At 41.4% G+C, this 12051-nt stretch overlaps 4 non-coding genes across 4 annotated transcripts; all 4 read left to right on the top strand.

The window, feature by feature from the left end:
* Positions 1 to 6426: 6426 nt before the first annotated feature.
* TRNAT-AGU (transfer RNA threonine (anticodon AGU)) lies at positions 6427 to 6500 on the top strand. Its single transcript has one exon. It is a non-coding gene; the product is annotated as a tRNA-Thr (tRNA).
* A 945-nt stretch (positions 6501 to 7445) lies between these two features.
* TRNAT-AGU (transfer RNA threonine (anticodon AGU)) lies at positions 7446 to 7519 on the top strand. The gene has a single exon. It is a non-coding gene; the product is annotated as a tRNA-Thr (tRNA).
* A 1962-nt stretch (positions 7520 to 9481) lies between these two features.
* TRNAT-AGU (transfer RNA threonine (anticodon AGU)) lies at positions 9482 to 9555 on the top strand. Its single transcript has one exon. It is a non-coding gene; the product is annotated as a tRNA-Thr (tRNA).
* Positions 9556 to 10500: 945 nt separating this feature from the next.
* On the top strand, positions 10501 to 10574 carry TRNAT-AGU (transfer RNA threonine (anticodon AGU)). Its single transcript has one exon. It is a non-coding gene; the product is annotated as a tRNA-Thr (tRNA).
* The last annotated feature ends 1477 nt before the right edge of the window (positions 10575 to 12051 follow it).

The raw sequence follows: 12051 nt of genomic DNA, 5'->3' as shown, positions 1-12051 counted from the left end.
GGGTGGGTCAAAATTGGCTCTTCGTTCCGTCTCGAGCTCACGTGCAGCGGGGAGGTGCAGCTTCGGAGCACAGGAACAAGAGGATGTCTTCTGGTCTTGCGTCTCTTTTTATCCATCTTCAGGGCGGGCGTAAACCCGCCCCTGCCTGCCCCGAGGGCGTGGCCGGCGGCGTCCGTGTCTAGGCCAGCCCACTCAAGGGCGGGAAAAAGCGCGCCCCGGCTACGCCGCTTCGGGCATACCAGCCGAGACGCGCCTCCCGCCCAAAAATGTCTTCCCGGGGGGATCGAGGCACTCTGCCATACGTTCGGGGGGACCGAGTGGTCGCCCCTTTCCATATGGCTGAGATACCCGCCACCCCCTCTCAACACAATCCCCAAATGAGGGAAACCGGAAACAGTTCTTGAAGTTTTTGGAAGTGGGAGGGAGTGACCCTCCCGGCCGTATTTATTAAAACAAAATTAAAACATTTAAACATTAATGTACAATTTCATACCACACTGTGATGTTTGGCTAACCTTAACAGATTCTCTAATACAGAGGTTCTCCTAGCCGATCTAACATCCTACAAAACATTTACTTGAAAACATTGAAATTGTACATCCTAACGTTTAAGGGCCAACGGCAAGGTCGTAACCGGTGTCAAGATCCCTAACCAGACATACCCCCCCCACTTGGGAGGGGCGACAGCACTGAGGCGTACTCACGTGCAACTACTACAATTTCCCTTGTCTTGACGGGGGCACTTATCAACTCGACGCCAGTTAAAGGTCGTTCGAAGACTCGTGTGAGGTATCTAGAAGGTATCGTAGACCTCCCCCCAACCCCACACAACTTACCGCATCTGCCGTCGCAGATGTCACTGGCCCCGGGAAATTCCCCAGGAGGGGGCTGTAACCCCTCCTACACAGGAAGGGGCCTTGACCGCCTTTCCTCTTCTTCCGGCGACCCATCCTTAGAAGGGACCGCCTCCCCGTTGAGGGGCCAAAGGCCACCTCCCCCGAGCGCTCCCATCCGTGTTGGGTGACGCCCACTCATAGGGATCTTCCAATTAGTGCTCACCGATCATGACCTTACCGCCACAGGCCGGATAGTTGACCGGCTATCCGGACCCCCCACAAAAACTCCTACCTAAAGGTCATGTTTCAAAGATTTCAACCATGCTAAGAGGTCTCCTAAGAACAACTCATTCCCCACCCAAGACAAATGCACACCATCCCCCGAATACATCCTGTCATCATTAATACAGCTATGAGAAATAGAATGCAATGTCCTGGAACGGAACAACCTACTCACTTTATTGTTAAGCTTTCTAACAGAGTGATTCAAAGCAGGTATAGAGATAGCCCCCCGCCACGCCCTTCGTGGAATCAAATGGGACCATGCAATCGTGCACCCCGGAACTCTCCTCGCCAACCAACTTACAGTGGAAAGCATTGCCTCCAGGAGTAGTCGTCTACCGATGGTGACCAAATCATTGCCCCCAACATGCACTATAACTATAGACGGCGGTGACCTTGTCCGCCCTAACAAACCCTCAAAAAATGTTTGAAACTGGTCAATACAGAGACCGCCCCTTCCGTAGAAGGACATCCTGTACCCGTATTCCCCAGCTACGTGAATCATGTCACCTGCTTTGAATACGTCTGCGGCACGCCTCACGTATGAGTGGCCCACGACCCACACCTCCTTTTTCACAGCCGGTGATGTCTGACCGCTGACTCGGTGTAAGGTCGACTGCATAGTCCGCCCCGCCTCGTAGGCTTGCGTAACTGAAACCAAACAAAAACAAGAAGCGTGAGTACAGAGTACATAATTACAGCTTCACAACATGTGCAACCGCACATATCTTTTATAACAATTGGAGGACCAACGCCCCATTCGTTTCACTTGCTCAACGTTAAGACCCCTGGCTGTAGCTTCCGTAGCAGCCCCAATCCGAAAGGAATGGGTCCCAAATTCGCCCGGGTTCAAGCCCGCAGCGGCAACTGACATCGCAAGCACCCGCTGAAACTGAAATTTCGTCAGTGGGGTGGCGTCCGCGTGTCTTAACAAAGTCCCCCCCCATGATGCCACCCTTCGTGCTAGGTAATCCTCTAAACACCTTATCGGACATATGGAGGACCCAGGAATCCTGCGTATGATGACGCAGTCACCAATCCCATCTTGGTCAGTCTTAGACCTTACAAAGGAGACAGTCATAGTTTCTCCCCTGATCTGGACGTGTTCCTGGCACAAACCCCCCGCCACATCCCGTTTGTTCCTTGCAACTAGTTCGCTTACCCGCATTGCTCCGTGAAATGCTAGCGTAAACGCGGCTCGGAACAGCACTGCCTCAAACTGAGATGAACATGTGGCAGGAAGTGTAGCCAACAACTGGGACAATCTATCCAAACCTATCGGGCGCCTTTCATCTACTCTGCGACCCTCAAGGTGTTGCCACCCACACAGCGCTTTCTGTACAATGAAAGACGCTGTTGGGTCCTGGATAGCGTGTGCTCTGGCAACAAAGGAAATGGCAGCACGATGCCTCTGGGCCGTAGCCACCGATTTCCCAGCCCTACGTAAGGACATCAGGAAATTCACCACCCATTCCTCCTGACCCCAAAGTCGCTCTCTATCATTCCCCAAAAAGGCTAAATAGGCCCGAAACGCCCCTTCATATGCCTTCCTCGTCCTTGGTGCTAGACTCTCTCCCACGAGGTGACGAAGTTCGGAGCACCGAGAGACCAGAGAGCTTCGGTAAAGGGTGCCGGCTCCGGGTCCGCTGAGGGAAGGAAACCCGAAAAAGCCTGCATTTGAAAACGAGACAGTGCGTCAGCTGCCTGATTCATCACCCCTGGCACGTGTTTTGCTCTGAATAGCACGTTCAATTGCATACATAGTAAAACAATTTCTTTAAGCAGTCTTAAAATCAGTTTACAACGTGCTGCCTGACTATTGATGCACTCGACCACAGTCATATTGTCCGACCAAAATATGACCGAGTGATTTTTGAACCCATCGGGCCATGTTCTCAAGGCCACCAAGATGGGAAACAGTTCGAGGAAAGCAATATTACTCGTCAGACCCTTCTCGTGCCACCAAGTCGGCCATCTTTGTGCCGACCATTTTGTGCCGAAGATGGCGCCAAAACCTATGCTTCCCGCCGAATCTGTCCATAGCCCCAGCTCCTCAGAAGACACGGCTGGTTTATTCCAGACGATTCTACCATTGAAATCCGCCAAGAATGCTAACCAAATACGCATGTCCTGGCGGATCTCGGCCGATAGTCTCGTGCGATGATGGCCTTCTTTTAGGCCGACCATCGCTTGGGCAATTGAACGGGAAAAGGGGCGGGCCATTGGTATTACCCTCAGGGCAAAATTCAACTGTCCCACCACCTGCTGTAATTGTTGCAGCGTGACTTTTGTTGCATTTATACACAGTTGCAGCGCAGCCCTGAACTTCAACACTTTCTCGGCTGGCAAACGGAAACACCCCTCAATGGAGTCCAACTCGATCCCCAGAAACTCGAGGCAAGTCGTAGGACCCACTGTTTTACCCGGCGCCAATGGCACGCCTAACTGTTTCATCAACACACAAAAATCGGCCAAGGCCCGGCCACATTCAAGACCCCCGGCTGCCCCAAGAAATAAGAAATCATCAAGGTAATGCATTACATCTTGGAAACCCGTTTTCTTTGTGAAGACCCATTGTAGAAAACAACTGAATTTCTCGAAGTAAGCACAGGGTATAGAACACCCCATTGGCATACACCTATCCATGTAATAACAACCCTGAAACATGAAACCTAAGAGACGCTGGTCGTCTGGGTGTACCGGGAGCAATCGGAACGCTGACTCGATATCTGACTTCGCCATCAGCGCCCCGGGCCCCAGGCGATTCAAAATGGCTACGGCCTCATCGAAGGATGCGTACCGCACCGAACATACTTCTGGATCGATTGCCTCATTGACGGAAAGACCTCGTGGAGCTGATAAGTTATGAATTAGTCGGAACTCTCCAGGGTCTTTCTTGGGGACTACCCCTAAGGGAGAACAAACAAAATTCTGGACTGGGGGTACACTAAACGGGCCAGCGACCCGACCTCGAGTCACCTCTTTTCGGATCTTTTCCTGTACTACGGTTGGATGCTGCAGGACGGAAAGTTGGTTCTTACACTTATCCACACCCTGAAAGTCCCCTACCGGGATGCGGAAACCATACGAAAAACCGTTTCGCAGCACCCCAGCAGAAGTACGATCCGGGTAATCACTGAGCCAAGGGATCATTGCCAGGGTATCAATGGGAGTGGGTAAAGGCGCCCCTCGGACTATATTAGACCTGTTTGGCACCTCCTCTCCCCCCGTTATCACCCGTTCTGGCTCTGCACGAGGCCTCAGGATGGGACGACCCGCAACCACTACATTCATGTTTGAATTTACACGATCCCTGCGGTCTCGTACATTTTCCTCTGTTGTAATTAAAGCAGAAACCCTTTCTTCCGGTATTGCCGGTAGGTTTCGAGTGATCGTCGGCCCCCGAACCTGATCGAAAGGGCGTCCCCGCATATTGTCGTGAGGATTCACCCACATTACTTCCTACCAACGGCATTTTTAACATCCCTGACTCCTTCATTTTATCCCAGGTCAAGGCATCATAACAATCCCAGGTTAAACTTTTATTATGCTCCTTTTCCTTTCTGAACATATTATCGTAACAAAACCAATGATTCCCCTGGTGCGATGTCGAGTACCCCATGATTCGTGATTGGTAGATTGGGAACTCGGAAAGCAACTCAGGCCTACGTTCCCCCAGGATTGATGTAAAGATTCCCCAGGCATTGCCCCAATTGGCGATATTCTCATTTACTTTGAAGGCGGCCATTTTTGCGCGCCAAACACTCGGATGCATTAGGTCCTTCTGACTCTTTACATGCTCCACCTCATAATGATCAACAAGTAACGAAAAAATGTTCACATACTCCCCCGCCCAAATCTTTTCCTTAATTGCCAAAGGAACATGTTGCCCCAACTTTTCCGTCCGAGAGGGTGTTCACTCATCCCTCGCGATCGGCAATGGCCGCTTACCTGCACCTGACGCTGCCTCTGTGGTCGCCACCGTCCCTGGTGCCTTGTCCCCCACTGCAGCCGGCACGGGCACCTTGGCTGCTTCCCGTTTCTCACGCAATCGCTTAATCAGCTCCTGCGCTTCGACAGCCGTGGCGCCCTCGTTACCATTTCCCAACCACGCTGCCAATTGTGCTGCCAACTCGGGCGGCATATCATCCTCGGACACGGGGGTGATCGGATTCCCCTCCTCTGGCACGGGAGTTGGAGCCTCGAGCGGAGCACTGGGACCGGGGATCTCCTCTCCCGCTGCCCCCCTCCTGGGCCTCTTGTTTTTTCCCCCCGGGGCTGCTCCCGCCAAAGGACGTTTTGGACCCCTTTCTTCATTCTTGTCCACCCGCTTCTTTAGCTCGGACATCTCCTTCATGATAACACGCAGCATCTGGTCGGTATTCATGCGCTTTCCAACCTTCTTCGGCATTCTCCAACAAAGTAACTGCAAAACAAAACAAGAACGATTAAACGCTCAAAATTGGCTCTTCGTTCCGTCTCGAGCTCACGTGCAGCGGGGAGGTGCAGCTTCGGAGCACAGGAACAAGAGGATGTCTTCTGGTCTTGCGTCTCTTTTTATCCATCTTCAGGGCGGGCGTAAACCCGCCCCTGCCTGCCCCGAGGGCGTGGCCGGCGGCGTCCGTGTCTAGGCCAGCCCACTCAAGGGCGGGAAAAAGCGCGCCCCGGCTACGCCGCTTCGGGCATACCAGCCGAGACGCGCCTCCCGCCCAAAAATGTCTTCCCGGGGGGATCGAGGCACTCTGCCATACGTTCGGGGGGACCGAGTGGTCGCCCCTTTCCATTCTTACTATTAACGTTGGTGCTGTGGCTTAGTGGTTAAAGCGCCTGTCTCATAATCAGGAAATCCTGAGTTTAAATCTCAACACCACCTAACTCTTTTCTCCATGCTTTCCGAATAATTTTCATCAAACAAATGTTGAATACAATTTAAGAATAAACATCTGGTTCTATGAACTTTAGAATAAGTTATCTTAAAAATGAAATAAAATGCTTGGTATTGTGAAGATTTTTGTAGGAATGCATTGACTGAAATAGGGAAAAGAAAATGACAAAGAACAAGATAGAGGTGAATGATCACTCTCTTGTGGAATTCAACAAATCCATTCTTCAGCAAGGAATATTTTAAAATGATATGAATAGGGTAAACTTCAAATTAGAGAGGTGTTTTTGAATAAGTGAAGAGTCTTCATTCATCTTAAGTGTTTGAGTAGAGAAGTGTGTGAACTTAGAAAAGAATATGAAAGTGAAAAAGCAATATTCTCTTGAACACCATAAAGAAAAGTGTTTCAAATTTCAGAATCAAGTGGGTGCTGTGGCTTAGCTGGTTAAAGCGCCTGTCTAGTAAACAGGAGATCCTGAGTTCAACTCTCAGCAGTGCCTTGCTTTTCTCATTGTTATATAACAAATCATTTTCATTAGGTCTTATTCGGATACAATTAAAATATAAAAGTCTGATTCATCTTACTGTTGAACAGATCATCTTTAACCTTATAAAAACCCAAGTATTTTCACGATTATAGAATGAATACTGTTATTGCAAAATGAAAAAAATACATATCTATGAGAAAGACGTAGATGAAATGTCTACCTAGATTGGAGCAATATTATTACCTTCATGAAAAAAAATTGTAAAGAATTCAAGAAATGAGATTGGGTTTTATAGGAGTACCTGTTTATTAAAACATATTAATCCTTGCGTAGTGATTGAGTATCTTTTCGTGTTTAAGATTACAATACATATAAAGAAGAATTTATAGCAGAAAACACATTTTCATCATTAACAATAAATTCTTTATGCATTTTTTACTATTACTGTTGGTGCTGTGGCTTAGTGGTTAAAGCTCCTGTCTCGTAAACAGGAAATCCTGAGTACAATTCTCAGCAGCATTTAACTGTTTTCTCCATGATTTCCGAATGATTTTCATCAAACAAGTGTTGAATACAATTTAAGTATAAACATCTGGTTCTATGAACTTTAGAATAAGTTATCTTAAAAATTAAATAAAATGCTTGGTATTGTGAAGATTTTTATAGGAATGCATTGACTGAAATAGGGAAAAGAAAATGACAAAGAACAAGATAGAGGTGAATGATCACTCTCTTGTGAAATTCAACAAATCCATTCTTCAGCAAGGAATATTTTAAAATGATATGAATAGGGTAAACTTCAAATTAGAGAGGTGTTTTTGAATAAGTGAAGAGTCTTCATTCATCTTAAGTGTTTGAGTAGAGAAGTGTGTGAACTTAGAAAAGAATATGAAAGTGAAAAAGCAATATTCTCTTGAACACCATAAAGAAAAGTGTTTCAAAGTTCAGAATCAAGTGGGTGCTGTGGCTTAGCTGGTTAAAGCGCCTGTCTAGTAAACAGGAGATCCTGAGTTCAACTCTCAGCAGTGCCTTGCTTTTCTCATTGTTATATAACAAATCGTTTTCATTAGGTCTTATTCCGATACAATTAAAATATAAAAGTCTGATTCATCTTACTGTTGAACAGATCATCTTTAACCTTATAAAAACCCAAGTATTTTCAAGATTATAGAATGAATACTGTTATTGCAAAATGAAAAAAATACATATCTATGAGAAAGACGTAGATGAAATGTCTACCTAGATTGGAGCAATATTATTAACTTCATGAAAAAAAATTGTAAAGAATTCAAGAAATGAGATTGGGTTTTATAGGAGTACCTGTTTATTAAAACATATTAATCCTTGCGTAGTGATTGAGTATCTTTTCGTGTTTAAGATTACAATACATATAAAGAAGAATTTATAGCAGAAAACACATTTTCATCATTAACAATAAATTCTTTATGCATTTTTTACTATTACTGTTGGTGCTGTGGCTTAGTGGTTAAAGCTCCTGTCTCGTAAACAGGAAATCCTGAGTACAATTCTCAGCAGCATTTAACTGTTTTCTCCATGCTTTCCGAATGATTTTCATCAAACAAGTGTTGAATACAATTTAAGTATAAACATCTGGTTCTATGAACTTTAGAATAAGTTATCTTAAAAATTAAATAAAATGCTTGGTATTGTGAAGATTTTTATAGGAATGCATTGACTGAAATAGGGAAAAGAAAATGACAAAGAACAAGATAGAGGTGAATGATCACTCTATTGTTGAATTCAACTAATCCATTCTTCAGCAAGGTATATTTTAAAATGATATGAATAGGGTAAACTTCAAATTAGAGAGGTGTTTTTGAATAAGTGAAGAGTCTTCATTCATCTTAAGTGTTTGAGTAGAGAAGTGTGTGAACTTAGAAAAGAATATGAAAGTGAAAAAGCAATATTCTCTTGAAAACCATAAAGAAAAGTGTTTCAAATTTAAAAATCAAGTGGGTGCTGTGGCTTAGCTGGCTAAAGCACCTGTCTAGTAAACAGGAGATCCTGAGTTCATCTCTCAGCAGTGCCTTGCTTTTCTCATTGTTATATAACAAATCATTTTCATTAGGTCTTATTCCGATACAATTAAAATATAAAAGTCTGATTCATCTTACTGTTGAACAGATCACCTTTAACCTTATAAAAACACAGGTATTGTCAAGATTATAGAATGAATACTGTTATTGCCAAATCAAAAAAATACATATCTATGAGAAAGAGGTAGATGAAATTTCTACCTAGATTTGAGCAATATTAATACCTTCATGATTTTTTTTTAAAGAATTCAAGAAATGAAATTGAGTTTTATAAGAGTACCTGTTTATTAAAACATATTAATACTTGCGTAGTGATTCAGTATGTTTTCGTGTTTAAGATTACAATACATATAAAGAAGAATTTATAGCAGGAAACACATTTTCATCATCAACAATAAATTATGTATGCATTTCTTACTATTAACGTTGGTGCTGTGGCTTAGTGGTTAAAGCGCCTGTCTCATAATCAGGAAATCCTGAGTTTAAATCTCAACACCACCTAACTCTTTTCTCCATGCTTTCCGAATAATTTTCATCAAACAAATGTTGAATACAATTTAAGAATAAACATCTGGTTCTATGAACTTTAGAATAAGTTATCTTAAAAATGAAATAAAATGCTTGGTATTGTGAAGATTTTTGTAGGAATGCATTGACTGAAATAGGGAAAAGAAAATGACAAAGAACAAGATAGAGGTGAATGATCACTCTCTTGTGGAATTCAACAAATCCATTCTTCAGCAAGGAATATTTTAAAATGATATGAATAGGGTAAACTTCAAATTAGAGAGGTGTTTTTGAATAAGTGAAGTGTCTTCATTCATCTTAAGTGTTTGAGTAGAGAAGTGTGTGAACTTAGAAAAGAATATGAAAGTGAAAAAGCAATATTCTCTTGAACACCATAAAGAAAAGTGTTTCAAATTTCAGAATCAAGTGGGTGCTGTGGCTTAGCTGGTTAAAGCGCCTGTCTAGTAAACAGGAGATCCTGAGTTCAACTCTCAGCAGTGCCTTGCTTTTCTCATTGTTATATAACAAATCATTTTCATTAGGTCTTATTCCGATACAATTAAAATATAAAAGTCTGATTCATCTTACTGTTGAACAGATCATCTTTAACCTTATAAAAACCCAAGTATTTTCACGATTATAGAATGAATACTGTTATTGCAAAATGAAAAAAATACATATCTATGAGAAAGACGTAGATGAAATGTCTACCTAGATTGGAGCAATATTATTACCTTCATGAAAAAAAATTGTAAAGAATTCAAGAAATGAGATTGGGTTTTATAGGAGTACCTGTTTATTAAAACATATTAATCCTTGCGTAGTGATTGAGTATCTTTTCGTGTTTAAGATTACAATACATATAAAGAAGAATTTATAGCAGAAAACACATTTTCATCATTAACAATAAATTCTTTATGCATTTTTTACTATTACTGTTGGTGCTGTGGCTTAGTGGTTAAAGCTCCTGTCTCGTAAACAGGAAATCCTGAGTACAATTCTCAGCAGCATTTAACTGTTTTCTCCATGATTTCCGAATGATTTTCATCAAACAAGTGTTGAATACAATTTAAGTATAAACATCTGGTTCTATGAACTTTAGAATAAGTTATCTTAAAAATTAAATAAAATGCTTGGTATTGTGAAGATTTTTATAGGAATGCATTGACTGAAATAGGGAAAAGAAAATGACAAAGAACAAGATAGAGGTGAATGATCACTCTCTTGTGAAATTCAACAAATCCATTCTTCAGCAAGGAATATTTTAAAATGATATGAATAGGGTAAACTTCAAATTAGAGAGGTGTTTTTGAATAAGTGAAGAGTCTTCATTCATCTTAAGTGTTTGAGTAGAGAAGTGTGTGAACTTAGAAAAGAATATGAAAGTGAAAAAGCAATATTCTCTTGAACACCATAAAGAAAAGTGTTTCAAATTTCAGAATCAAGTGGGTGCTGTGGCTTAGCTGGTTAAAGCGCCTGTCTAGTAAACAGGAGATCCTGAGTTCAACTCTCAGCAGTGCCTTGCTTTTCTCATTGTTATATAACAAATCATTTTCATTAGGTCTTATTCCGATACAATTAAAATATAAAAGTCTGATTCATCTTACTGTTGAACAGATCATCTTTAACCTTATAAAAACCCAAGTATTTTCAAGATTATAGAATGAATACTGTTATTGCAAAATGAAAAAAATACATATCTATGAGAAAGACGTAGATGAAATGTCTACCTAGATTGGAGCAATATTATTACCTTCATGAAAAAAAATTGTAAAGAATTCAAGAAATGAGATTGGGTTTTATAGGAGTACCTGTTTATTAAAACATATTAATCCTTGCGTAGTGATTGAGTATCTTTTCGTGTTTAAGATTACAATACATATAAAGAAGAATTTATAGCAGAAAACACATTTTCATCATTAACAATAAATTCTTTATGCATTTTTTACTATTACTGTTGGTGCTGTGGCTTAGTGGTTAAAGCTCCTGTCTCGTAAACAGGAAATCCTGAGTACAATTCTCAGCACCATTTAACTGTTTTCTCCATGCTTTCCGAATGATTTTCATCAAACAAGTGTTGAATACAATTTAAGTATAAACATCTGGTTCTATGAACTTTAGAATAAGTTATCTTAAAAATTAAATAAAATGCTTGGTATTGTGAAGATTTTTATAGGAATGCATTGACTGAAATAGGGAAAAGAAAATGACAAAGAACAAGATAGAGGTGAATGATCACTCTATTGTTGAATTCAACTAATCCATTCTTCAGCAAGGTATATTTTAAAATGATATGAATAGGGTAAACTTCAAATTAGAGAGGTGTTTTTGAATAAGTGAAGAGTCTTCATTAATCTTAAGTGTTTGAGTAGAGAAGTGTGTGAACTTAGAAAAGAATATGAAAGTGAAAAAGCAATATTCTCTTGAAAACCATAAAGAAAAGTGTTTCAAATTTAAAAATCAAGTGGGTGCTGTGGCTTAGCTGGCTAAAGCACCTGTCTAGTAAACAGGAGATCCTGAGTTCATCTCTCAGCAGTGCCTTGCTTTTCTCATTGTTATATAACAAATCATTTTCATTAGGTCTTATTCCGATACAATTAAAATATAAAAGTCTGATTCATCTTACTGTTGAACAGATCACCTTTAACCTTATAAAAACACAGGTATTGTCAAGATTATAGAATGAATACTGTTATTGCAAAATGAAAAAAAGTACATATCTATGAGAAAGACGTAGATGAAATGTCTACCAAGATTGGAGCAATATTATTACCTTCATGAAAAAAAATTGTAAAGAATTCAAGAAATGAAATTGGGTTTTATAAGAGTACCTGTTTATTAAAACATATGAATCCTTGTGAAGGGATTGAGTATCTTTTCGTGTTTAAGATTACAATACATATAAAGAAGAATTTATAGCAGAAAACACATTTTCATCATCAACAATAAATTATTTATGCATTTTTTACTATTACCGTTGGTGCTGTGGCTAAGTGGTT

Source organism: Lissotriton vulgaris, chromosome 12 (assembly GCF_964263255.1).
Source record: "Lissotriton vulgaris chromosome 12, aLisVul1.2, whole genome shotgun sequence".
In the NCBI taxonomy this organism is placed as follows: domain Eukaryota; kingdom Metazoa; phylum Chordata; class Amphibia; order Caudata; family Salamandridae; genus Lissotriton; species Lissotriton vulgaris.
Note: the sequence above shows the minus strand (reverse complement) of the source record. Positions and strands in the feature narration are given on the sequence as shown.